This window comes from Nerophis lumbriciformis, linkage group LG03 (assembly GCF_033978685.3).
Source record: "Nerophis lumbriciformis linkage group LG03, RoL_Nlum_v2.1, whole genome shotgun sequence".
NCBI classification, from domain to species: domain Eukaryota; kingdom Metazoa; phylum Chordata; class Actinopteri; order Syngnathiformes; family Syngnathidae; genus Nerophis; species Nerophis lumbriciformis.
In genome coordinates, this window is record NC_084550.2 from 58,293,272 (window position 1) to 58,318,336 (window position 25,065).

A 25,065-nucleotide genomic window follows, 5' to 3' on the forward strand; every position below is an offset into this window, starting at 1 on the left:
ACCAACGGACTTCAAGCTAACCATTGGTATATGTGTTCTTGAGGTGGAAGGCTGTAATTAAACTGTTTTCAGGGTTTGCTCGTAGGTGATTAGTTGCGTTGTAGTAAACAAGTCCATACAGGGCTTGGCCTAAGGACTTTTCTAATTCTACAAAGGTTGATTTTTGTGATACTATGTCGAGCTCGTCACCTGCTGCGTCCCTAACCTTTAATTTGACACACTGACTTTGACAAACAATTTTTCCTTTTTGAAGATTTGTTATGCATCCTAATTTCGAGGGGTGCAACAAACATTATTAAAATACTGTGTTTGATTTCTGTAGGGCTGTGCATTAACGCCGAGTCCACACATCATAACATTGAGGGAGGGATACTGTGGTCACTTCTCCAATTTGAACAAGATAATAACTGATGAAAATAAGAGCCACCTGAACCATCTGTCCACTATACTAACGAGGACTGCTTTGCACAGCCCTTTCCAAGGGACAAGCCAACGTTCGTGGCTTTTGCCTGCCATGCCACAACCAAAGCATTGCGATTTCATCTTTCTGCCATCTCATAATTCCGACAAATTGATCCGTTAAAAGCACTTGTACAAGGTAGTGTGGCCGAGCGGTCTAAGGCGCTGGATTAAGGCTCCAGTCTCTCGGGAAGCGTGGGTTCAAATCCCACCACTGCGGTTTTTGTTGGTAGCACACTTGTATCTCCCCTGAGTGAGGCGATAAGACCCTGGGCCAAGAAGACAATAGAAGACATGAGGAAGGAAAGTCTGTTTGCTCTTGTTAGACTTGTATAATGTTTCAATGTACAAGTCCAAATTCATGTAGCACTTTCCATTGTGTAGTGTTTATCACTTCACTTCACATAAGAGTTCCTCTGGTTCAAAGAATACAATTCGCATTTCTGACATGGTACACGAATGCAATGGGTGCTTCACCTATTTGTCAAGAAACCCTGCAGGAAACAAGTGTCTGAGGTAACATCAGGTCCCTGGTGGTCTGGTCTAGTGGATAGGATTCAGTACTTTCACCGCCGTGGCCCGGGTTCGATTCCCGGTCAGAAAAAACTGTTAAAATCTACGAGTGTTTGTTTGTCGGTGATTAGTTGCTTTGTAATAAACAAGTGCATACAGTGCTTGGCCTAAGGACTTTTGTAATTCTACAAAGGTTGATTTTTGTGATACTATGTCGAGCTCCTCGCCTGCTGCGCCCCTAACCTTTAATTTGACACACTGACTCTGACAAACAATTTTCCCTTTTTGAAGACTTGTTATGCATCCTAATTTCGAGGGGGGTAGCAACAAACATTATTAAAATACTGTGTTTGATTTCTGTAGGGCTGTGCATTAACGCCGAGTCCATACATCACAACAATGAGGGAGGGATACTGTGGTCACTTCTCCAATTTGAACAAGATAATAACTGATGAAAATAAGAGACACCTGAACCATCTCCCCGTCTGAGGTAGATCAGCTCCCAGGTATTCTAATGGCTAGGGTCCGGCGCTCCACACACAACCAGCCTAGTCACTGACAGCTTCCAGATTTTGTTGGTTGCATTGCACAGGCAGGAGAGAGCAGACTAACAAATGACTCATCGTCTGCACTCCTCCCCACTAACATGCTGTAGAACTATCCTCATAGCCTCTTTTGTTCATGGATACCTTGCAACGATTATTTTCTCAGATCTTGGGCGATTTAGGCCAAGGCCAGGACCAAAAAGGCCACACTTCTCTGGAGCCGGGCAGAATAAATTTGCTTAGGCAGAGAGAGGATTTGTGTGAGGCTTTCTCCCGGCGGCTAGAGTAGAGGGCCAACCTGTTGCTGTGATGGCAGTCAATCGAGGCTTATACTGAATGTAGGAAGTTTTGCCTTGATTTTAATCTCTTCTTTGCTGGTTCTTCGTCAAACAGAGCGAGACGAGGGTCTGTTTCTTGTTTGAGCTTTTCTTCTGACGTCTGATATAGGAAGGATCAATGCCTGACAGCAGATAGAGATTGTCGGTTCTAATAGATTTCAATCATCCAGTTAAAGCCTTGCAGACAGTGTTTAGGACAGGGTCGATTTTGGCAACTTGACTGCAACATGACATGAAGCACTTTTGATTGAATCATAAGGCGAGTTCAGTTTCTCGGATAGTGGCAGAATCTGTTCCGCAGCTGGTATCGGCCAGTTTTTTAGGATGCTGTTCCCAACTCCAACCTTAGCTTTAACCCTCTCAAAATGATATTTGAAGGTGACCAAGATAGACTGTCTGTGGTTGTATTGAAGCTGTTTTCTGTACCAACTGACTTTAGGCTAACCATTGGTATATGTGTTCTTGAGGTGGAAGACTGTAATTAAACTGTTGTCAGGAATTGCTCATAGGTGATTAGTTGCGTTGTAGTAAATAAGACCATACAGGGCTTGGCCTAACGAATTTTCCCTTTTTGAAGACTTGTTATGCATCCTAAATTCGAGGGTTGCAACAAACGTTTGTAAAAAACTGTGTCTGATTTCTGTAGGGCTGTGCATTAACGCCAAGTCCACACATCACAACATTGAGGGAGGGATACCGTGGTCACTTCTCCAATTTGAACAAGATAATAACTGATGAAAATAAGAGACACCTGAACCATCTCCTCGTCAGGGAATCGAACCCTGGTCTTCCGCGTGACAGGCGGAGATACTGTCCACTATACTAACGAGGACTGCTCAACACAGCCTTTTCGAAAGGACAAGCCAATGTTCATAGCTTTTGCCTGTCATGCCACAACCAAAGCATTGCGATTTCATCTTTCTGCCATCACATAATGCCATCAAATTGATCTGTTATAAGCACTCATTCAGGGTAGTGTGGCCGAGCGGTCTAAGGCGCTGGATTAAGGCTCCAGTCTCTCGGGAGGCGTGGGTTCAAATCCCACCACTGCCATTTTTGTTGGGAGCACACTTGTATCTTCCCTGACTGAGGCGATAAGACCCTGGGCCAAGAAGACAATAGAAGACATGAGGAAAGAAAGTCTGCTCTTGTTAGAGTTGTATAATGTTTCAACGTCCAAGTCCAAATTCATGCAGCACTTTCCATTGTGTAGTGTTTATCACTTCACTTCACACGAAAGTTCACCCGGTTCAAAGAATACAATATTGAGGGAGGGATACTGTGGTCACTTCTCCAATTTCAACAAGATAATAACTGATGAAAATAAGAGACACCTGAACCATCTCCCCATCAGGGAATCGAACCCTGGTCTTCCGCGTGACAGGCGGAGATACTGTCCACTATACTAACGAGGACTGCTTTGCCCAGCACTTTCCAAGGGACAAGCCAACGTTTGTGGCTTTTGCCTGCCATGCGACAACCAAAGCATTGCGATTTCATCTTTCTGCCATCTCATAATGCCGACAAACTGATCAGCTAAAAACAGTCATTCAGGGTAGTGTGGCCGAGCGGTCTAAGGCGCTGGATTAAGGCTCCAGTCTCTCGGGAGGCGTGGGTTCAAATCCCACCACTGCCATTTTTGTTGGTAGCACACTTGTATCTTCCCTGACTGAGGTGTTAAGATCCTGGGCCAAAAAGACAATAGAAGACACGAGGAAGGAAAGTCTGTTTCCTCTTGTTAGACTTGTATAATGTTTCAACGTCCAAGTCCAAATTCATGCAGCACTTTCCATTGTGTAGTGTTTATCACTTCACTTCACACGAAAGTTCCCCCGGTTCAAAGAATACAATTCGCATTTCTGACATGGTACACGAATGCAATGGGTGCTTCACCTATTTGTCAAGAAACCCTGCAGGAAACAAGTGTCTGAGGTAACATCAGCTCCCTGGTGGTCTGGTCTAGTGGATAGCATTCAGTGCTTTCACCGCCACGGCCCGGGTTCGATTCCCGGTTAGAAAAAACTGTTAAAACCTACGAGTGTTTGTTTGTCGGTGATTAGTTGCTTTGTAATAAACAAGTGCATACAGGGCTTGGCCTAAGGACTTTTGTAATTCTACAAAGGTTGATTTTTGTGATACTATGTCGAGCTCCTCGCCTGCTGCGCCCCTAACCTTTAATTTGACACACTGACTCTGACAAACAATTTTCCCTTTTTGAAGACTTGTTATGCATCCTAATTTCGAGGTTGGGAGCAACAAACATTATTAAAATACTGTGTTTGATTTCTGTAGGGCTGTGCATTAACGCCGAGTCCATACATCACAACAATGAGGGAGGGATACTGTGGTCACTTCTCCAATTTGAACAAGATAATAACTGATGAAAATAAGAGACACCTGAACCATCTCCCCGTCTGAGGTAGATCAGCTCCCAGGTATTCTAATGGCTAGGGTCCGGCGCTCCACACACAACCAGCCTAGTCACTGACAGCTTCCAGATTTTGTTGGTTGCATTGCACAGGCAGGAGAGAGCAGACTAACAAATGACTCATCGTCTGCACTCCTCCCCACTAACATGCTGTAGAACTATCCTCATAGCCTCTTTTGTTCATGGATACCTTGCAACGATTATTTTCTCAGATCTTGGGCGATTTAGGCCAAGGCCAGGAACAAAAAGGCCACACTTCTCTGGAGCCGGGCAGAATAAATTTGCTTAGGCAGAGAGAGGATTTGTGTGAGGCTTTCTCCCGGCGGCTAGAGCAGAGGGCCAACCTGTTGCTGTGATGGCAGTCAATCAAGGCTTATACTGAATGTAGGAAGTTTTGCCTTGATTTTAATCTCTTCTTTGCTGGTTCTTCGTCAAACAGAGCGAGACGAGGGTCTGTTTCTTGTTTGAGCTTTTCTTCTGACGTCTGATATAGGAAGGATCAATGCCTGACAGCAGATAGAGATTGTCGGTTCTAATAGATTTCAATCATCCAGTTAAAGCCTTGCAGACAGTGTTTAGGACAGGGTCGATTTCGGCAACTTGACTGCAACATGACATGAAGCACTTTTGATTGAATCATAAGGCGAGTTCAGTTTCTCGGATAGTGGCAGAATCTGTTCCGCAGCTGGTATCGGCCAGTTTTTTAGGATGCTGTTCCCAACTCCAACCTTAGCTTTAACTCCTCTCAAAATGATATTTGAAGGTGACCAAGATAGACTGTCTGTGGTTGTATTGAAGCTGTTTTCTGTACCAACTGACTTTAGGCTAACCATTGGTATATGTGTTCTTGAGGTGGAAGACTGTAATTAAACTGTTGTCAGGAATTGCTCATAGGTGATTAGTTGCGTTGTAGTAAATAAGACCATACAGGGCTTGGCCTAACGAATTTTCCCTTTTTGAAGACTTGTTATGCATCCTAAATTCGAGGGTTGCAACAAACGTTTGTAAAAAACTGTGTCTGATTTCTGTAGGGCTGTGCATTAACGCCAAGTCCACACATCACAACATTGAGGGAGGGATACCGTGGTCACTTCTCCAATTTGAACAAGATAATAACTGATGAAAGTAAGAGACACCTGAACCATCTCCCCGTCAGGGAATCGAACCCTGGTCTTCCGCGTGACAGGCGGAGATACTGTCCACTATACTAACGAGGACTGCTCAACACAGCCTTTTCGAAGGGACAAGCCAATGTTCATAGCTTTTGCCTGTCATGCCACAACCAAAGCATTGCGATTTCATCTTTCTGCCATCTCATAATGCCATCAAATTGATAGTAGTGTAGTAGGGTAGTGTGGCCGAGCGGTCTAAGGCGCTGGATTAAGGCTCCAGTCTCTCGGGAGGCGTGGGTTCAAATCCCACCACTGCCATTTTTGTTGGTAGCACACTTGTATCTTCCCTGACTGAGGCGATAAGACCCTGGGCCAAGAAGACAATAGAAGACATGAGGAAAGAAAGTCTGCTCTTGTTAGAGTTGTATAATGTTTCAACGTCCAAGTCCAAATTCATGCAGCACTTTCCATTGTGTAGTGTTTATCACTTCACTTCACACGAAAGTTCACCCGGTTCAAAGAATACAATATTGAGGGAGGGATACTGTGGTCACTTCTCCAATTTCAACAAGATAATAACTGATGAAAATAAGAGACACTTGAACCATCTCCCCATCAGGGAATCGAACCCTGGTCTTCCGCGTGACAGGCGGAGATACTGTCCACTATACTAAAGAGGACTGCTTTGCCCAGCACTTTCCAAGGGACAAGGCAACGTTTGTGGCTTTTGCCTGCCATGCGACAACCAAAGCATTGCGATTTCATCTTTCTGCCATCTCATAATGCCGACAAACTGATCAGCTAAAAACACTCATTCAGGGTAGTGTGGCCGAGTGGTCTAAGGCGCTGGTTTAAGGCTCCAGTCTCTTGGGAGGCGTGGGTTCAAATCCCACCACTGCCATTTTTGTTGGTAGCACACTTGTATCTTCCCTGACTGAGGCGTTAAGATCCTGGGCCAAAAAGACAACAGAAGACACAAGGAAGGAAAGTCTGTTTGCTCTTGTTAGACTTGTATAATGTTTCAACGTCCAAGTCCAAATTCATGCAGCACTTTCCATTGTGTAGTGTTTATCACTTCACTTCACACGAAAGTTCCCCTGGTTCAAAGAATACAAATCGCATTTCTGACATGGTACACGAATGCAATGGGTGCTTCACCTATTTGTCAATAAACCATGCAGGAAACAAGTGTCTGAGGTAAGATCAGCTCCCTGGTGGTCTAGTGGCTAGGATTCGGCGCTTTCACCGCCGCGGCCCGGGTTCGATTCCCGGTCAGGGAAAAACCGTTTAACCCTACGAGAAAACGCTCGTAGGTAATTAGTTGTGTTGTAGTAAGTAAGACCATACAAGGCTTGGCCTAAGGGCTTTTCTAATTCTACAAAGGTTGATTTTTGTGATGTTATGTCGAGCTCGTCACCTGCTGCGTCCCTAACCTTTAATTTGACACACTGACTCTGACAAACAATTTTCCCTTTTTGAAGACTTGTTATGCATCCTATTTTCGAGGGGTGCAACAAACATTATTAAAATACTGTGTTTGATTTCTGTAGGGCTGTGCATTAACGCCGAGTCCACACATCATAACATTGAGGGAGGGATACTTTGGTCACTTCTCCCAAGTTCCATCCATCCATCCATCTTCTTCCGCTTATCCGAGGTCGGGTCGTGGGGGCAGCAGCTTAAGCAGGGAAGCCCAGACTTCCCTCTCCCCAGCCACTTCGTCCAGCTCCTCCCGGGGGATCCCCGGGATACTGTGGTCACTTCTCCAATTTGAACAAGATAATAACTGATGAAAATAAGAGACACCTGAACCATCTCCCCGTCAGGGAATCGAACCCTGGTCTTCCGCGTGACAGGCGGAGATACTGTCCACTATACTAACGAGGACTACTTTGCTCAGCCCTTTCCAAGGGGCAAACCAACGTTCGTGGCTTTTGCCTGCCATGCCACAACCAAAGCATTGCGATTTCATCTTTCTGCCATCTCATAATTCCGACAAATTGCTCCGTTAAAAGCACTTGTACAGGGTAGTGTGGCCGAGCGGTCTAAGGCGCTGGATTAAGGCTCCAGTCTCTCGGGAGGCGTGGGTTCAAATCCTACCACTGCCACTTTTGTTGGTAGCACACTTGTATCTTCCCTGAGTGAGGCGATAAGACCCTGGGCCAAGAAGACAATAGAAGACATGAGGAAAGAAAGTCTGTTTGCTCTTGTTAGACTTGTATAATGTTTCAACGTCCAAGTCCAAATTCATGCAGCACTTTCCATTGTGTAGTGTTTATCACTTACCTTCACATAAGAGTTCCCCTGGTTCAAAGAATACAATTCGCATTTCTGACATGGTACACGAATGCAATGGGTGCTTCACCTATTTGTCAAGAAACCATGCAGGAAACAAGTGTCTGAGGTAAGTTCAGCTCCCTGGTGGTCTAGTGGCTAGGATTCGGCGCTTTCACCGCCGCGGCCCGGGTTCGTTTCCCCGTCGGGGCAAAACCGTTCAACCCTACGAGCGTTTGCACGTAGGTAATTAGTTGTGCTGTAGTAAATAAGACCATACAGGGCTTGGCCTAAGGACTTTTCTAATTCTGCAAAGGTTGATTTTTGTGATGCTATGTCGAGCTCGTCACCTGCTGCGTCCCTAACCTTTAATTTGACACACTGACTCTGACAAACAACTTTCCCTTTTTGAAGACTTGTTATGCATCCTAATTTCGAGGGGTGCAACAAACATTATTAAAATACTATGTTTGATTTCTGTAGGGCTGTGCATTAACGCCGAGTCCACACACCACAACATTGAGGGAGGGATACTGTGGTCACTTCTCCAATTTCAACAAGATAATAACTGATGAAAATAAGAGACAACTGAACCATCTCCCCATCAGGGAATCGAACCCTGGTCTTCCGCGTGACAGGCGGAGATACTGTCCACTATACTAACGAGGACTGCTTTGCACAGCCCTTTCCAAGGGACAAGCCAGCGTTCGTGGCTTTTGCCTGCCATGCCACAACCAAAGCATTGCGATTTCATCTTTCTGCCATCTCATAATTCCGACAAATTGATCCGCTAAAAGCACTTCTACAGGGTAGTGTGGCCGAGCGGTCTAAGGCGCTGGATTAAGGCTCCAGTCTCTCGGGAGGCGTGGGTTCAAATCCCACCACTGCCATTTTTGCTGGTAATGCACTTCTATCCTCCCTGACTGAGGCGATAAGACCCTGGGCCTAATTTGGACAGCTTTGGAAAGCTTGCAAAAATAGGGCAAACAAGTTGGGTTTGGAGTTTTCCACGCCAGGTATGCAATAATAAAAGCACAACCAGCACAGTTTTAAGGCCCCGCAGCAGTCTCTGGTGAAGCTAAACGTTGGACGTGCGTGTATGTTTATCAACATGTCGTTTGAAGATCTCCGCCCCTACTTAAGACATTCTGGCCACTTTTATCTGTTTCTGTATTTGGATCACATCGCAGTAATAGAATGTCTCACTGGCCGGCACGGAGCCACTTGCAGGAGGGAGTTGGCCTGTCTGGTGACATTGTGTAGAAACAACAACCTTAACATCAACATGGACTACACCAAGAAGACAATAGAAGACATGAGAAAAGAAAGTCTGTTTGCTCTTGTTAGACTTGTATAATGTTTCAACGTCCAAGTCCAAATTCATGCAGCACTTTCCATTATGTACTGGTTATCACTTCACTGTCCCCTAAGACACGAACATTCCCTGGTTCAAAGAATACAATTCGCATTTCTGACATGGTACACGAATGCAATGGGTGCTTCACCTATTTGTCAAGAAACCATGCAGGAGACAAGTGTCTGAGGTAAGATCAGCTACCTGGTGGTCTAGTGGCTAGGATTCGGCGCTTCCACCGTCGATTCCAATGGATTTCAAGCATCCGGTTAAAGCCTTGCAAACAGTGTTTAGGACAGGGTCGATCTCGGCAACATGACATGAAGCACTTTTGGCTGCATTGAATCATAAGGCGAGTTCAGTTTCTTGGATAGTGGCAGAATCTGTTCCCCAGCTGGTATGGGCCAGTTTTTTAGGATGCTTTTCCCAACTCCAACCTTAGCTTTAACCCTCTCAATATGATATTTGAAGTTGACCAAGATAGACTGTCTGTGGTTGTATTGAAGCTGTTTTCTGTACCAACGGACTTTAGGCTAACCATTGGTATATGTGTTCTTGAGGTGGAAGGCTGTAATTAAACTGTTGTCAGGGTTTGCTCGTAGGTGATTAGTTGCGTTGTAGTAAACAAGTCCATACAGGGCTTAGCCTAAGGACTTTTTTAATTCTACAAAGGTTGATTTTTGTGATGCTATGTCGAGCTCGTCACCTGCTGCGTCCCTAACCTTTAATTTGACACACTGTGTTGGATTTAATATGTGTATTTGTTATGTGTATATGTATTTATGGCGGACTTACCTGGGACTTTAAGATGGGCGGGGCTACCACTGACAGGTGACCATGTCGGTAGCTTTAAAAATGGCGTCATTGTTTCATTTGTAAAAACAGCGTACTTCGTCACCAGCATACCCCACTGGTAAGATCATTTGTTATGTCCGCTTTGCTTTGTTAGATCAGCTGAATTATTGATTAAATTCCATGCTTGCCTGCTTCCTTGCTTTTCTGTTTGTTGTAAGTCCGCTGTGTCCGCAGCGCTTGTTGTGCGGCGGACTTGCTGCGTCACAACCAGGGCAAACACTCACTATTTAGTCTTTGACCAACATTGGCAAAATTAACAGTAATGTGTGGATTTGGGAATCGAACCCTGGTCTTCCGCGTGACAGTCGGAGATACTGTCCACTATACTAACGAGGACTGCTTTGCACAGCCCTTTCCAAGGGACAAGCCAACGTTCGTGGCTTTTGCCTGCCATGCGACAACCAAAGCATTGCGATTTCATCTTACTGCCATCTCATAATTCCGACAAATTGATCAGTTAAAAGCACTTGTACAGGGTAGTGTGGCCGAGCGGTCTAAGGCGCTGGATTAAGGCTCCAGTCTCTCGGGAGGCGTGGGTTCAAATCCCACCACTGCCATTTTTGTTGGTAGCACACTTGGATCTTCCCTGACTGAGGCGATAAGACCCTGGGCCAAGAAGACAATGGAAGACATGAGGAAGGAAAATCTGTTTGCTCATGTTAGACTTGTATAATGTTTCAACGTCCAAGTCCAAATTCATGCAGCACTTTCCATTGTGTAGTGTTTATCACTTCACTTCACACGAAAGTTCCCCCGGTTCAAAGAATATAATTCATATGTCTGACATGGTAGACTAATGCAATGGGTGCTTCACCTATTTGTCAAGAAACCATGCAGGAAACAAGTGTCTGAAGTAAGATCAGCTCCCTGGTGGTCTAGTGGCTAGGATTCGGCGCTTTCACAGCCGCGGCCCGGGTTCGATTCCCGGTCAGGGAAAAACCGTTCAACCCTATAAGCGTTTGCTCGTAGGTAATTAGTTGTGTTGTAGTAAATAAGACCATACAGGGCTTGGCCTAAAGACTTTGCTAATTCTACAAAGGTTGATTTTTGTGATGCCATGTCGAGCTCGTCATCTGCTGTGTCCCTAACCTTTAATTTGACACACTGACTATGACAAACAATTTTCCCTTTTTGAAGACTTGTCATGCATCCTAATTTCGAGGGGTGCAACAAACATTATTAAAATACTGTGTTTGATTTCTGTAGGGCTGTGCATTAACGCCGAGTCCACACATCACAACATTGAGGGAGGGACACTGTGGTCACTTCTCCAATTTGAACAAGATAATAACTGATGAAAATAAGAGACATCTGAACCATCTCCCGGTCAGGGAATCGAACCCTGGTCTTCCGCGTGACAGGCGGAGATACTGCCCACTATACTAACGAGGACTGCTTTGCCCAGCCCTTTCCAAGGTACAAGCCAACGTTCGTGGCTTTTGCCTGTCATGCCACAACCAAAGCATTGCGATTTCATCTTTCTGCCATCTCATAATGCCGACAAACTGATCAGTTAAAAATACGCATTCAGGGTAGTGTGGCCGAGCAGTAGAGATGCGCGGATACGCAATTATTTCATCCGCAACCGCATCATAAAGTTGTCAACCATCCGCCATCCACCCGACCTAACATTTAATCAGAACCGCATCCGCCCGCACCCGCCCGTTGTTATATATCTAATATAGACGATGCAAGGCATTAGTGAGGTTATAAAGCTTTTGCCTGTTAAAGAAAGGAGACTGATCCAATGCAGCACAGACATTCGCGTGCCACGCTGTCACGACCCAGACGCACACCAGTGCGCAATCATATAGGAGCCGCGCTGAGCGCACCTCCAAACGCGTCTCGCTGCCGGCGATGGCCGGGTATGGTCCCGACGCTCCAGCGCCATCCATTTTCAGGGCTAGTTGATTCGGCAGGTGGGTTGTTACACACTCCTTAGCGGGTTCCGACGTCCATGGCCACCGTCCTGCTGTCTATATCAACCAGGGTGAGCCCCACCCCTTTCGTGAGCGCACTGCGCGAGGAGTGACCCCTGTTACGCGCCCCCGGCAACGGGGGTGGCGGGCAGGTAAGCTGCGCGGGCGGAGCGCGCGGAGTGACCCCTGTTACGAGCCACCGGCCACGGGGGTGGCGGGCAGGTAAGCTGCTTACCTGCTGCGCGTGACGCCGGCCGCGGCGAAGGCGGACGAGGCGGGGTGTCGGTGCGGTGGGCGCGGTGGTGACCCTGGACGTGCGTCGGGCCCTTCTCGCGGATCGCCTCAGCTACGGCTCCCGGTGGGGCCCTTTCGGGGGAAGGGGCCTCGGTCCCGGACCCCGGCGAGGCGTCCCTTCTCCGCTCCGTAAAAGTGTCCATCTATTCTTTTTTTTTTTTCTTCTGTTGTGGCATATGCTGCAGGTGCCTGCTCGTTTTTCGTATGTGGGTAACAACATTTAACTATGTATATATATTTCCGAATTGGTTTAACTGCCACCCGCCTGAATCTATTTAGAATCTTTTTTTTTTTTTTTTTCAACCGCCCGACCCGACCCGCGGATAAAATCTAATTTTTTTGAATTTCATCCGCCCGATCCGCGGACTCCGCGGGTGTGCCCGCAAACCGCGCATCTCTACCGAGCAGTCTAAGGCGCTGGATTAAGGCTCCAGTCTCTCGGGAGGCGTGGGTTCAAATCCCACCACTGCCATTTTTGCTGGTAACACACTTGTTTCTTCCCTGACTGAGGCGATAAGACCCTGGGCCTAATTTGGAAAGCTTTGGAAAACTTGCAAAAATAGGGCAAACACGTTGGCTTTAGAGTTCTCCACGCCAGGTATGCAATAATAAAAACACAACCAGCACAGTTTTAAGGCCCCGCAGCAGCCACCGGTAAAGCTAAAAGGTGGACGTGTGTGTATGTTTATCAACATGTCGTTTGAAGATCTCCGCCCCTACTTAAAACATTCTGGCCACTTTTATCTGTTTCTGTATTTGGATCACACCGCAGTAATAGGATGTCTCACTGGCCGGCACGGAGCCACTTGCAGGAGGGAGTTGGCCTGTCTGGTGACATTGTGTAGAAACAACAACCTTAACCTCAACCCTCTTTTGTTCATGGATACCTTGCAACGATCCTTTTCTCAGATCTTGGGCGATTTAGGCCAAGGCCAGGACCAAAAAGGCCACACTTCTCTGGAGCCGGGCACAATAAATTTGCTTAGGCAGAGAGAGGATTTGTGTGAGGCTTTCTCCCGGCGGCTAGAGCAGAGGGCCAACCTGTTGCTGTGATGGCAGTCAATCAAGGCTTATACTGAATGTAGGAAGTTTTGCCTTGATTTTTAATGTCTTCTTTGCTGGTTCTTAGTCAAACAGAGCGAGACAAGGGTCTGTTTCTTGTTTGAGCTTTTCTTCTGACGTCTGATATAGGAAGGATCAATGCCTGACAGCAGATAGGGATTGTCGGTTTTAATAGATTTCAAGCATCCAGTTAAAGCCTTGCAAACAGTGTTTAGGACAGGGTCGATTTCGGCAACTTGACTGCAACATGACATGAAGCACTTTTGATTGAATCATAAGGCGAGTTCAGTTTCTCGGATAGTGGCAGAATCTGTTCCCCAGCTGGTATCGGCCAGTTTTTTAGGATGCTGTTCCCAACTCCAACCTTAGCTTTAACCCTCTCAATATGATATTTGAAGGTGACCAAGATAGACTGTCTGTGGTTGTATTGAAGCTGTTTTCTGTACCAACCGACTTTAGGCTAACCATTGGTATATGTGTTCTTGAGGTGGAAGACTATAATTAAACTGTTGTCAGGAATTGCTCATAGGTGATTAGTTGCGTTGTAGTAAATAAGACCATACAGGGCTTGGCCTAACGAATTTTCCCTTTTTGAAGACTTGTTATGCATCCTAATTTTGAGGGTTGCAACAAACGTTTGTAAAATACTGTGTGTGATTTCTGTAGGGCTGTGCATTAACGCCAAGTCCACACATCACAACATTGAGGGAGGGAGACCGTGGTCACTTCTCCAATTTCAACAAGATAATAACTGATGAAAATAATAGACACCTGAACCATCTCCCCGTCAGGGAATCGAACCCTGGTCTTCCGCGTGACAGGCGGAGATACTGTCCACTATACTAACGAGGACTGCTGTGCACTGCCCTTTCCAAGGGACAAGCCAGCGTTTGTGGCTTTTGCCTGCCATGCGACAACCAAAACTTTGCGATTTCATCTTTCTGCCATCTCATAATGCCGACAAACTGATCAGTTAAAAACACTCATTAAGGGTAGTGTGGCCGAGCGGTCTAAGGAACTGGATTAAGGCTCCAGTCTCTCGAGAGGCGTGGGTTCAAAGCCCACCACTGCCATTTCTGCTGGTAACGCACTTCTATCTTCCCTCACTGAGGCGATAAGACCCTGGTCCTGCTTTGGAAAGCTTGCAAAAATAGGGCAAACAAGTTGGGTTTGGAGTTTTCCACGCCAAGTATGCAATAATAAAAGCACAACCAGCACAGTTTTAAGGCCCCGCAGCAGTCTCCGTTAAAGCTAAACGTTGGACGTGCGTGTATGTTAATCAACATGACGTTTGAAGATCTCCGCCCCTACTTAAAACATTCTGGCCACTTTTATCTGTTTCTGTATTTGGATCACACCGCAGTAATAGGATGTCTCACTGGCCGGCACGGAGCCACTTGCAGGAGGGAGTTGGCCTGTCTGGTGACATTGTGTAGAAACAACAACCTTAACATCAACATGGACTACACCAAGAAGACAATAGAAGACATGAGGAAGGAAAGTCTGTTTGCTCTTGTTAGACTTGTATAATGTTTCAACGTTCAAGTCCAAATTCATGCAGCACTTTCTATTATGTAGTGGTTATCACTTCACTGTCGCCTAAGACACGAACATTCCCTGGTTCAAAGAATACAATTCGCATTTCTGACACGGTACACGAATGCAATGGGTGCTTCACCTATTTGTCAAGAAACCATGCAGGAGACAAGTGTCTGAGGTAAGATCAGCTCCCTGGTGGTCTAGTGGCTAGGATTCGGCGCTTCCACCGTCGGTTCCAATGGATTTCAAGCATCCGGTTAAAGCCTTGCAAACAGTGTTTAGGACAGGGTCGATCTCGGCAACATGACATGAAGCACTTTTGGCTGTATTGAATCATAAGGCGAGTTCAGTTTCTCGGATAGTGGCAGAATCTGTTCCCCAGCTGGTATGGGCCAGTTTTTTAGGATGCTGTTCCCAACTCCAACCTTAGCTTTAACCCTCTCAATATGATATTTGAAGTTGACCAAGATAGACTGTCTGTGGTTGTATTGAAGCTGTTTTCTGTACCAACGGACTTTAGGCTAACCATTGATTTATGTGTTCTTGAGGTGGAAGGCTGTAATTAAACTGTTGTCAGGGTTTGCTCGTAGGTGATTAGTTGCGTTGTAGTAAACAAGTCCATACAGGGCTTAGCCTAAGGACTTTTCTAATTCTACAAAGGTTGATTTTTGTGATGCTATGTCGAGATCGTCACCTGCTGCGTTCCAAACCTTTAATTTGAAACACTGACTCTGACAAACAATTTCCCCTTTTTGAAGACTTGTTATGCATCCTAATTTTGAGGGGTGCAACAAACATTATTAAAACACTGTGTTTGATTTCTGTAGGGCGGTGCAGCAACGCCGAGTCCACACATCATAACATTGAGGGAGGGATACTGTGGTCACTTCTCCAATTTCAACAAGATTATAACTGATGAAATTAAGAGTCACCTGAACCATCTCCCCGTCAGGGAATTGAACCCTGGTCTTCCGCGTGACAGGCGGAGATACTGGCCACTATACTAACGAGGACTGCTTTGCACAGCCCTTTCCAAGGGCCAAGCCAACGTTCGTGGCTTTTGCCTGTCATGCCACAACCAAAGCATTGCGATTTCATCTTTCTGCCATCTCATAATTCCGACAAATTGATCCGTTAAAAGCACTTGTACAGGGTAGTGTGGCCGAGCGGTCTAAGGGGCTGGATTAAGGCTCCAGTCTCTCGGGAAGCGTGGGTTCAAATCCCACAACTGCCATTTTTGTTGGTAGCACAATTGTATCTTCCCTGAGTGAGGCGATAAGACCCTGGGCCAAGAAGACAATAGAAGACATGAGGAAGGAAAATCTGTTTGCTCTTGTTAGACTTGTATAATGTTTCGACGTCCAAGTCCAAATTCATGCAGCACTTTCCATTATGTAGTGTTTATCACTTCACTGTCCCCTAAGACACGAAAATTCCCTGGTTCAAAGAATACAATTTGCATTTCTGACATGGTACACGAATGCAATGGGTGCTTCACCTATTTGTCAAGAAACCATGCAGGAGAGAAGTGTCTGCGGTAGATCAGCTCCCTGGTGGTCTAGTGGCTAGGATTCGGCGCTTTCACCGCCGCGGCCCGCGTTCAATTCCTGGTCAGGGAAAAACTGTTAAACCCTACGAGCGTTTGCTCGTAGGTGATTAGTTGCGTTGTAGTAAACAAGACCATACAAGGCTTGGCCTAACGAATTTTCCCTTTTTGAAGACTTGTTATGCATCCTAATTTCGAGGGTTGCAACAAACGTTTGTAAAATACTGTGTCTGATTTCTGTAGGGCTGTGCATTAACGCCAAGTCCACACATCACAACATTGAGGGAGGGATACCGTGGTCACTTCTCCATTTTCAACAAGATAATAACTGATAAAAATAAGAGACACCTGAACCATCTCCCCGTCAGGGAATCGAACCCTGGTCTTTCACGTGACAGGAGGAGATACTGTCCACTATACTAACGAGGACTGCTTTGCTCAGCCCTTTCCAAGGATCAAGCCAATGTTCGTGGCTTTTGCCTGTCATGCCACAACCAAAGCATTGCGATTTCATCTTTCTGCCATCACGTAATGCCATCAAATTGATGCGTTAAAAGCACTCTTTCAGGGTAGTGTGGCCGAGTGGTCTAAGGCGCTGGATTAAGCCTCCAGTCTCTTGGGAGGCGTGGGTTCAAATCCCACCACTGCCATTTTTGTTGGTAGTACACTTGTATCTTCCCTGACTGAGGCGATAAGACCCTGGGCCAAGAAGACAATAGAAGACATGAGGAAGGAAAGTCTGTTTGCTCTTGTTAGACTTGTATAATGTTTCAACGTCCAAGTCCAAATTCATGCAGCACTTTCCATTATGTAGTGTTTATCACTTCACTTTCCCCTAAGACACGAAAATTCCCTGGTTCAAAATATACAATTTGCATTTCTGACATGGTGCACGAATGCAATGGGTGCTTCACCTATTTGTCAAGAAACCATGCAGGAGACAAGTGTCTGCGGTAGATCAGCTCCCAGGTGTTAGGGTCCGGCGCTCCACACACAACCAGCCTAGTCACTGACAGCTTCCAGATTTTGTTGGTTGCATTGCACAGGCAGGAGAGAGCAGACTAACAAATGACTCATCGTCTGTACTCCTCCATACTAACATGCTGTAGAACTATCCTCATACCCTCTTTTGTTCATGGATACCTTGCAAAGATCCTTTTCTCAGATCTTGGGCGATTTAGGCCAAGGCCAGGACCAAAAAGGCCACACTTCTCTGGAGCCGGGCAGAATAAATTTGCTTAGGCAGAGAGAGGATTTGTGTGAGGCTTTCTCCCGGCGGCTAGAGCAGAGGGCCAACCTGTTGCTGTGATGGCAGTCAAGCATGGCTTATACTGAATGTAGGAAGTTTTGCCTTGATTTTAATCTCTTCTTTGCTGGTTCATCGTCAAACAGAGCGAGACGAGGGTCTGTTTCTTGTTTGAGCTTTTCTTCTGACGTCTGATATAGGGAGGATCAATGCCTGACAGCAGATAGAGATTGTCGGTTCTAATAGATTTCAAGCATCCAGTTAAAGCCTTGCAAACAGTGTTTAGGACAGGGTCGATTTTGGCAACTTGACTGCAACATGACATGAAGCACTTTTGATTGAATCATAATGCGAGTTCAGTTTCTCGGATAGTGGCAGAATCTGTTCCCCAGCTGGTATCGGCCAGTTTTTTAGGATGCTGTTCCCAACTCCAACCTTAGCTTTAACCCTCTCAATATGATATTTGAAGGTGACCAAGATAGACTGTCTGTGGTTGTATTGAAGCTGTTTTCTGTACCAAGTGACTTTAGGTTAACGATTGGTATATGTGTTCTTGAGGTGGAAGACTGTAATTAAACTGTTGTCAGGAATTGCTCATAGGTGATTAGTTGCGTTGTAGTAAATAAGACCATACAGGGCTTGGCCTAACGAATTTTCCCTTTTTGAAGACTTGTTATGCATCCTAATTTCGAGGGTTGCAACAAACGTTGTAAAATACTGTGTCTGATTTCTATAGGGCTGTGGATTAACGCCAAGTCCACACAGAGGTGGGACCAAGTCATTGTTTTGCAAGTCACAAGTAAGTCTCAAGTCTTTCCCCTAAAGTCCGAGTCAAGTCCCGAGTCAAGACAGGCAAGCCCCGAGTCAAGTCCAAAGTCAAGACTGGAAAGTCTCAAGTCAAGTCCTAAGTCCTGCATTTTGAGTTTCGAGTCCTTTCAAGTCCTTTTAACCACAGACTAATATATTAACACAGATTGTGTATGCTTTTCAAACACTGTATTTATTTATTAAAACAAGTGCATTTTAAATTGCAGGAAAGAAAATTGTGCTGACATTGCACTTTATAATAGCACTATTAACCAGTCATTTTAAACATTAACTCATTCCTTTACAGAACAAACACACTAAAAAATAAAGTGCAAATGTACTTATTTGTACAAAAGTGTTAACATTGAAAAAACATGACATATACGTGAACATAACAAAAAAGTTGTACTTTTTATATGTCAGGGCCCTATGCTGCATTGCATTTGCAAAAGACCAAATTAGCCAAGAGTCTGTCAGTCATTTGTGCACGATGGGGGCGTAGTATGATGCCACCATGGCTGAAAACTCGCTCCACTGGAGCACTGGAGGCAGGCACTGCCAAGACTCTCATGGCCACTCGGAACAGTGAAGGAAGAGTCTTCATGTTCAATGCCCAGAACAAAAGGGGGGAGAGAGTTTTTTTGGGTTGGTGCACTACTTGTAAGTGTATCTTGTGTTTTTTATGTTGATTTAATTAAAAAAAGAAAAAAATATATATATATATATATATATATTTCTTGTGCGGCCCGATACCAATCGATCCACGGACCAGTACCGGGCCACGGCCCGGTGGTTGGGGACCACTGAGGTAAACAACCAACAGTATGTCAGAAAGCTAGCTAAAACGGTACACATATTCATAATGTAGTATACATTTTAACTGACCTTTATTTTACTATTTTTGTCTTTTTTTAGGTGGCTAAAATACGCGGTGCTGCTGACCGCCGTCTAACGTTACGTGTGATATATTGACTAACGTAACCCTGCTTAAAAAAAATCACTGAACAAAAAGTATGAATAAGGTAGTGAACTGCAACAGATTCCCGTGTTTGCAATAACGTTATAACGTTAGCAGTGAGTTTACAGCCTCACTGATTTAACTACACAGCAAATAAAAGTCACGTTGCTTAGCCAATAAACGTTATCTTACATTCAAAACTTACCGTTCTTTGTGCAACTTCAAATGCCGGACGAAGTTGGAAGTTGTTGCCTCTCCATCAGTAATTTTCGAACCGCATGTGTTGCATACTGCAAACCGTTTTGTGTTGACCACCTCGTAATTTTTATACCCAAACTAAATTATTTTAGGTATCATTTTTTGTTCACTGGCGTGTGGTTTGGACATGTCTTCTTCGTTGGTTGTCCTGCAATTTGATTGGATGAATGCTGTGTGAGGAAAACAAAGTAGATCTAATATGATTGGCTGTTGTACTGAGAGCACACCAGCTGACACACGCAACGCTGATAGCTAGACAAGTACACAATGAAAAATACGGAGCGCTCCCGAATAACTTTTTCATCTTTGGGTTTTGGGGAAAGTAGCAAGTCATGTCAAGTCATGTCAATTCAAAAGGCTCAAGTCCAAGTGAAGTCACAAGTCATTGATGTTAAAGTCTAAGTCAAGTTGCAAGTCTTTTTACATTTTGTCAAGTCGAGTCTAAAGTCATCAAATTCATGACTCGAGTCCACACATCACAACATTGAGGGAGGGATACTGTGGTCACTTCTCCAATTTGAACAAGGTAATAACTGATGAAAATAAGAGACACCTGAACCATCTCCCCGTCAGGGAATCGAACCCTGGTCTTCCGCGTGACAGGCGGAGATACTGTCCACTATACTAACAAGGACTGCTTTGCACAGCCCTTTCCAAGGGACAAGCCAACGTTCGTGGCTTTTGCCTGCCATGCGACAATCAAAGCATTGCGATTTCATCTTTCTGCCATCTCATAATTCCGACAAATTGATCCGTTAAAAGCACTTGTACAGGGTAGTGTGGCCGAGCGGTCTAAGGCGCTGGATTAAGGCTCCAGTCTCTCGGGAGGCGTGGGTTCAAATCCCACCACTGCCATTTTTGTTGGTAGCACACTTGTATCTTCCCTGAGTGAGGCGATAAGACCCTGGGCCAAGAAGACAATAGAAGACATGAGGAAGGAAAGTCTGTTTGCTCTTGTTAGACTTGTATAATGTTTCAACGTCCAAGTCCAAATTCATGCAGCACTTTCCATTGTGTAGTGTTTATCACTTCACTTCACATAAGAGTTCCCCTGGTTCAAAGAATACAAATCGCATTTCTGACATGGTACACGAATGCAATGGGTGCTTCACCTATTTGTCAAGAAACCATACCGGAAACAAGTGTCTGAGGTAAGATGGTCTAGTGGCTAGGATTCAGCGCTTTCACTGCCGCGGCCCGCGTTCAATTCCCAGTCAGGGAAAAAACGTTAAACCCTACGAGCTGATTAGTTGCGTTGTAGTAAACAAGTCCATACAGGGCTTGGCGTAAGGACTTTTCTAATTCTACAAAGGTTGATTTTTGTGATGCTATGTCGAGCTCGTCGCCTGCTGCGTCCCTAACCTTTAATTTGACACACTGACTCTGACAAACAATTTTCCCTTTTTGAAGACTTGTTATGCATCCTAATTTCGAGGGGTGCAACAAACAATATTAAAATACTGTGTTTGATTTCTGTAGGGCTGTGCATTAACGCCGAGTCCATACATCACAACATTGAGGGAGGGATACTGTGGTCACTTCTCCAATTTGAACAAGATAATAGCTGATGAAAATAAGAAACACCTGAACCATCTCCCCGTCAGGGAATCAAACCCTGGTCTTCCGCATGACAGGCGGAGATACTGTCCACTATACTAATGAGGACTGCTTTGCACAGCCCTTTCCAAGGGACAAGCCAGCGTTCGTGGCTTTTGCCTGCCATGCCACAACCAAAGCATTGCGATTTCATCTTTCTGCCATCTCATAATGCCGACAAAATGATCAGTTAAAAACACGTATACAGGGTAGTGTGGCCGAGCGGTCTAAGGCGCTGTATTAAGGCTCCAGTCTCTCGGGAGGCGTGGGTTCAAATCACACCACTGCCGTTTTTGCTGGTAACACACTTGTATCTTCCCTGACTGAGGCCTAATTTGGAAAAGCTTTGGAAAGCTTGCAAAAATAAGGCAAACACGTTGGCTTTGGACTTCTCCACGCCAGGTATGCAATAATTAAAAACACAACCAGCACAGTTTTAAGGCCCCGCAGCAGCCTCCGGTAAAGCTAAAAGGTGGACGTGTGTGTATGTTTATCAACATGTCGTTTGAAGATCTCCGCCCCTACTTAAGACATTCTGGCCACTTTTATCTGTTTCTGTATTTGGATCACACCGCAGTAATAGGATGTCTCACTGGCCGACACGGAGCCACTTGCAGGAGGGAGTTGGCCTGTCTGGTGACATTGTGTAGAAACAACAACATTAACCTCAACACGGACTACACCAAGAAGACAATAGAAGACATGAGGAAAGAAAGTCTGTTTGCTCTTGTTAGACTTGTATAATGTTTCAACGTCCAAGTCCAAATTCATGCAGCACTTTCCATTATGTAGTGGTTATCACTTCACTGTCGCCTAAGACACGAACATTCCCTGGTTCAAAGAATACAATTCGCATTTCTGACATGGTACACAAATGCAATGGGTGCTTCACCTATTTGTCAAGAAACCATGCAGGAGACAAGTGTCTGAGGTAAGATCAGCTCCCTGGTAGTCTAGTGGCTAGGATTCGCCGCTTCCACCGTCAGTTCCAATGGATTTCAAGCATCCGTTTAAAGCCTTGCAAACAGTGTTTAGGACAGGGTCGATCTCGGCAACATGACATGAAGCACTTTTGGCTGTATTGAATCATAAGGCGAGTTCAGTTTCTCGGATAGTGGCAGAATCTGTTCCCCAGCTGGTATCGGCCAGTTTTTTAGGATGCTGTTCCCAACTCCAACCTTAGCTTTAACCCTCTCAATATGATATTTGAAGGTGACCAAGATAGACTGTCTGTGGTTGTATTGAAGCTGTTTTCTGTACCAACTGACTTTAGGCTAACCATTGGTATATGTGTTCTTGAGGTGGAAGACTGTAATTAAACTGTGGTCAGGAATTGCTCATAGGTGATTAGTTGCGTTGTAGTAAATAAGACCATACAGGGCTTGGCCTATTGAATTTTCCCTTTTTGAAGACTTGTTATGCATCCTAATTTCGAGGGTTGCAACAAACGTTTGTAAAATACTGTGTCTGATTTCTGTAGGGCTGTGCATTAACGCCAAGTCCACACATCACAACATTGAGGGAGGGATACCGTGGTCACTTCTCCAATTTCAACAAGATAACTGATGAAAATAAGAGACACCTGAACCATCTCCCCGTCAGGGAATCGAACCCTGTTCTTCCGCGTGACAGGCGGAGATACTGTCCACTATACTAACGAGGAAAGCTCACAGCCTTTTCAAAGGGACAAGCCAATGTTCGTGGCTTTTGCCTGTCATGCAACAATCAAAGCATTGCGATTTCATCTTTCTGCCATCACGTAATGCCATCAAATTGATCCGTTAAAAGCACTCATTCAGGGTAGTGTGGCCGAGGGGTCAAAGGCTGGATTAAGGCTCCAGTCTCTCGGTAGGTGTGGGTTCAGATCCCACCACTGCCATTTTTGTTGGTAGAACACTTGTATCTTCCCTGACTGAGGCGATAAGACCCTGGGCCAAGAAGACAATAGAAGACATGAGGAAGGAAAGTCTGTTTGCTCTTGTTAGACTTGTATAATGTTTCAACGTCCAAGTCCAAATTCATGCAGCACTTTCCATTGTGTAGTGTTTATCACTTCACTTCACACGAAAGTTCCCCCGGTTCAAAGAATACAATTCGCATTCCTGACATGGTACACGAATGCAATGGGTGCTTCACCTATTTGTCAAGAAACCATGCAGGAAACAGGTGTCTGAGGTAAGATCAGCTCCCTGGTGGTCTAGTGGCTAGGATTTGGTGCTTTCACCGCAGTGGTCCGGGTTCGATTCCCGGTCAGTGAAAAACTGTTCAACCCTATGAGCATTTGCTTGCAGGTAATTAGTTGTGTTGTAGTAAATAAGACCATACAGTGCTTGGCCAAAGGACCTTTCTAATTCTACAAAGGTTGATTTTTGTGATGCTATGTCGAGCTCGTCACCTGCTGCGTCCCTAACCTTTAATTTGACACACTGACTCTGACACACAATTTTCCCTTTTTGAAGACTTGATATGCATCCTAATTTTGAGGGGTGCAACAAACATTATTAAAATACTGAGTTCGATTTCTGTAGGGCTGTGCATTAACGCCGAGTCCACACATCACAACATTGAGGGAGGGATACCGTGGTCACTTCTCCAATTTGAACAAGATAATAACTGATGAAAATAAGAGACACCTGAACCGTCTCCCCGTCAGGGAATCGAACCCTGGTCTTCCGCGTGACAGGCGGAGATAATGTCCACTATACTAACGAAGACTACTCCACACTGCCTTTTCGAAGGGTTTAGCCAATGTTCGTGGGTTTTGCCTGTCATGCCACAACCAAAGCATTGCGATTTCATCTTTCTGCCATCACGTAATGCCAACAAATTGAGCCGTTAAAAGCACACATTCAGGGTAGTGTGGCCGAGCGGTCTAAGGCGCTGGATTAAGTCTCCAGTCTCTCAGGAGTTGTGGGTTCAAATCCCTCCACTGCCATTTTTGTTGGTAGCACACTTGTTTCTTCCCTGACTTAGGCGATAAGACCCTGGGCCAAGAAGACAATAGAAGACATGAGGAAAGAAAATCTGTTTCCTCTTGTTAGACATACATGTATATAATGTTTCAACGTCCAAGTCCAAATTCATGCAGCACTTTCCATTGTGTAGTGTTTATCACTTACCTTCACATAAGAGTTCCCCTGGTTCAAAGAATACAATTCGCATTTCTGACATGGTACATGAATGCAATGGGTGCTTCACCTATTTGTCAAGAAACCATGCAGGAAACAAGTGTCTGAGGTAAGATCAGTTCCCTGGTGGTCTAGTGGCTAGGATTCGGCGCTTTCACCGCCCCGGCCTGGGTTCGATTCCCGGTCAGTGAAATACCGTTAAAACCTACGAGCTTTTGCTCGTAGGTGATTAGTTGTGTTGTAGTAAACAAGTCCATACAGGGCTTAGCCTAAGGACTTTTCTAATTCTAGGAAGGTTGATTTTTGTGATGCTATGTCAAGCTCGTCACCTGCTGCGTCCCTAACCTTTAATTTGACACACTGACTCCGACAAACAATTTTCCCTTTTTGAAGACTTGTTATGCATCGTATTTTCGAGGGGTGCAACAAACATTATTAAAATACTGTTTTTGATTTATGTAGGGCTGTGCATTAACGCCGAGTCCACACATCATAACATTGAGGAAGGGATACTTTGGTCACTTCTCCCAAGTTCCATCCATCCATCCATCTTCTTCCACTTATCCGAGGTCGGGTTGTGGGGGCAGCAGCTTAAGCAGGGAAACCCAGACTTCCCAAACCCCAGCCACTTCGTCCAGCTCCTCCTTGGGGATCCCGAGGCGTTCCCAGGCCAGCCGGGAGAGATAGTCTTCCCAGCGTGTCCTGGGTCTTCCCCGTGGCCTCCTACCGGTCGGACGTGCCCGAAACACCTTCCTAGGGAGGCGTTCGGGTGGCATCCTGACCAGATGCCCGAACCACCTCATCTGGCTCCTCTCGATGTGGAGGAGCAGCGGC

At 45.4% G+C, this 25,065-nt stretch overlaps 23 non-coding genes across 23 annotated transcripts; 13 read left to right on the plus strand and 10 right to left on the minus strand.

Moving 5' to 3' along the window:
- Positions 1 to 597: 597 nt before the first annotated feature.
- On the plus strand, positions 598 to 679 carry trnal-aag (transfer RNA leucine (anticodon AAG)). Its single transcript has one exon. It is a non-coding gene; the product is annotated as a tRNA-Leu (tRNA).
- A 1,936-nt stretch (positions 680 to 2,615) lies between these two features.
- Positions 2,616 to 2,687, minus strand: trnad-guc (transfer RNA aspartic acid (anticodon GUC)). The gene has a single exon. It is a non-coding gene; the product is annotated as a tRNA-Asp (tRNA).
- A 139-nt stretch (positions 2,688 to 2,826) lies between these two features.
- On the plus strand, positions 2,827 to 2,908 carry trnal-aag (transfer RNA leucine (anticodon AAG)). The gene has a single exon. It is a non-coding gene; the product is annotated as a tRNA-Leu (tRNA).
- Positions 2,909 to 3,198: 290 nt separating this feature from the next.
- On the minus strand, positions 3,199 to 3,270 carry trnad-guc (transfer RNA aspartic acid (anticodon GUC)). Its single transcript has one exon. It is a non-coding gene; the product is annotated as a tRNA-Asp (tRNA).
- Positions 3,271 to 3,409: 139 nt separating this feature from the next.
- Positions 3,410 to 3,491, plus strand: trnal-aag (transfer RNA leucine (anticodon AAG)). The gene has a single exon. It is a non-coding gene; the product is annotated as a tRNA-Leu (tRNA).
- Positions 3,492 to 5,428: 1,937 nt separating this feature from the next.
- On the minus strand, positions 5,429 to 5,500 carry trnad-guc (transfer RNA aspartic acid (anticodon GUC)). The gene has a single exon. It is a non-coding gene; the product is annotated as a tRNA-Asp (tRNA).
- Positions 5,501 to 5,631: 131 nt separating this feature from the next.
- Positions 5,632 to 5,713, plus strand: trnal-aag (transfer RNA leucine (anticodon AAG)). The gene has a single exon. It is a non-coding gene; the product is annotated as a tRNA-Leu (tRNA).
- A 290-nt stretch (positions 5,714 to 6,003) lies between these two features.
- Positions 6,004 to 6,075, minus strand: trnad-guc (transfer RNA aspartic acid (anticodon GUC)). The gene has a single exon. It is a non-coding gene; the product is annotated as a tRNA-Asp (tRNA).
- A 139-nt stretch (positions 6,076 to 6,214) lies between these two features.
- On the plus strand, positions 6,215 to 6,296 carry trnal-aag (transfer RNA leucine (anticodon AAG)). The gene has a single exon. It is a non-coding gene; the product is annotated as a tRNA-Leu (tRNA).
- A 307-nt stretch (positions 6,297 to 6,603) lies between these two features.
- trnae-uuc (transfer RNA glutamic acid (anticodon UUC)) lies at positions 6,604 to 6,675 on the plus strand. Its single transcript has one exon. It is a non-coding gene; the product is annotated as a tRNA-Glu (tRNA).
- A 535-nt stretch (positions 6,676 to 7,210) lies between these two features.
- Positions 7,211 to 7,282, minus strand: trnad-guc (transfer RNA aspartic acid (anticodon GUC)). Its single transcript has one exon. It is a non-coding gene; the product is annotated as a tRNA-Asp (tRNA).
- A 139-nt stretch (positions 7,283 to 7,421) lies between these two features.
- trnal-aag (transfer RNA leucine (anticodon AAG)) lies at positions 7,422 to 7,503 on the plus strand. The gene has a single exon. It is a non-coding gene; the product is annotated as a tRNA-Leu (tRNA).
- Positions 7,504 to 8,266: 763 nt separating this feature from the next.
- trnad-guc (transfer RNA aspartic acid (anticodon GUC)) lies at positions 8,267 to 8,338 on the minus strand. The gene has a single exon. It is a non-coding gene; the product is annotated as a tRNA-Asp (tRNA).
- A 139-nt stretch (positions 8,339 to 8,477) lies between these two features.
- On the plus strand, positions 8,478 to 8,559 carry trnal-aag (transfer RNA leucine (anticodon AAG)). The gene has a single exon. It is a non-coding gene; the product is annotated as a tRNA-Leu (tRNA).
- A 1,794-nt stretch (positions 8,560 to 10,353) lies between these two features.
- On the plus strand, positions 10,354 to 10,435 carry trnal-aag (transfer RNA leucine (anticodon AAG)). The gene has a single exon. It is a non-coding gene; the product is annotated as a tRNA-Leu (tRNA).
- A 307-nt stretch (positions 10,436 to 10,742) lies between these two features.
- trnae-uuc (transfer RNA glutamic acid (anticodon UUC)) lies at positions 10,743 to 10,814 on the plus strand. Its single transcript has one exon. It is a non-coding gene; the product is annotated as a tRNA-Glu (tRNA).
- A 3,119-nt stretch (positions 10,815 to 13,933) lies between these two features.
- trnad-guc (transfer RNA aspartic acid (anticodon GUC)) lies at positions 13,934 to 14,005 on the minus strand. The gene has a single exon. It is a non-coding gene; the product is annotated as a tRNA-Asp (tRNA).
- A 139-nt stretch (positions 14,006 to 14,144) lies between these two features.
- Positions 14,145 to 14,226, plus strand: trnal-aag (transfer RNA leucine (anticodon AAG)). Its single transcript has one exon. It is a non-coding gene; the product is annotated as a tRNA-Leu (tRNA).
- A 1,407-nt stretch (positions 14,227 to 15,633) lies between these two features.
- On the minus strand, positions 15,634 to 15,705 carry trnad-guc (transfer RNA aspartic acid (anticodon GUC)). The gene has a single exon. It is a non-coding gene; the product is annotated as a tRNA-Asp (tRNA).
- A 1,101-nt stretch (positions 15,706 to 16,806) lies between these two features.
- trnal-aag (transfer RNA leucine (anticodon AAG)) lies at positions 16,807 to 16,888 on the plus strand. The gene has a single exon. It is a non-coding gene; the product is annotated as a tRNA-Leu (tRNA).
- A 3,181-nt stretch (positions 16,889 to 20,069) lies between these two features.
- On the minus strand, positions 20,070 to 20,141 carry trnad-guc (transfer RNA aspartic acid (anticodon GUC)). The gene has a single exon. It is a non-coding gene; the product is annotated as a tRNA-Asp (tRNA).
- Positions 20,142 to 20,280: 139 nt separating this feature from the next.
- Positions 20,281 to 20,362, plus strand: trnal-aag (transfer RNA leucine (anticodon AAG)). The gene has a single exon. It is a non-coding gene; the product is annotated as a tRNA-Leu (tRNA).
- A 3,383-nt stretch (positions 20,363 to 23,745) lies between these two features.
- On the minus strand, positions 23,746 to 23,817 carry trnad-guc (transfer RNA aspartic acid (anticodon GUC)). Its single transcript has one exon. It is a non-coding gene; the product is annotated as a tRNA-Asp (tRNA).
- Between the last annotated feature and the right edge of the window lie 1,248 nt (positions 23,818 to 25,065).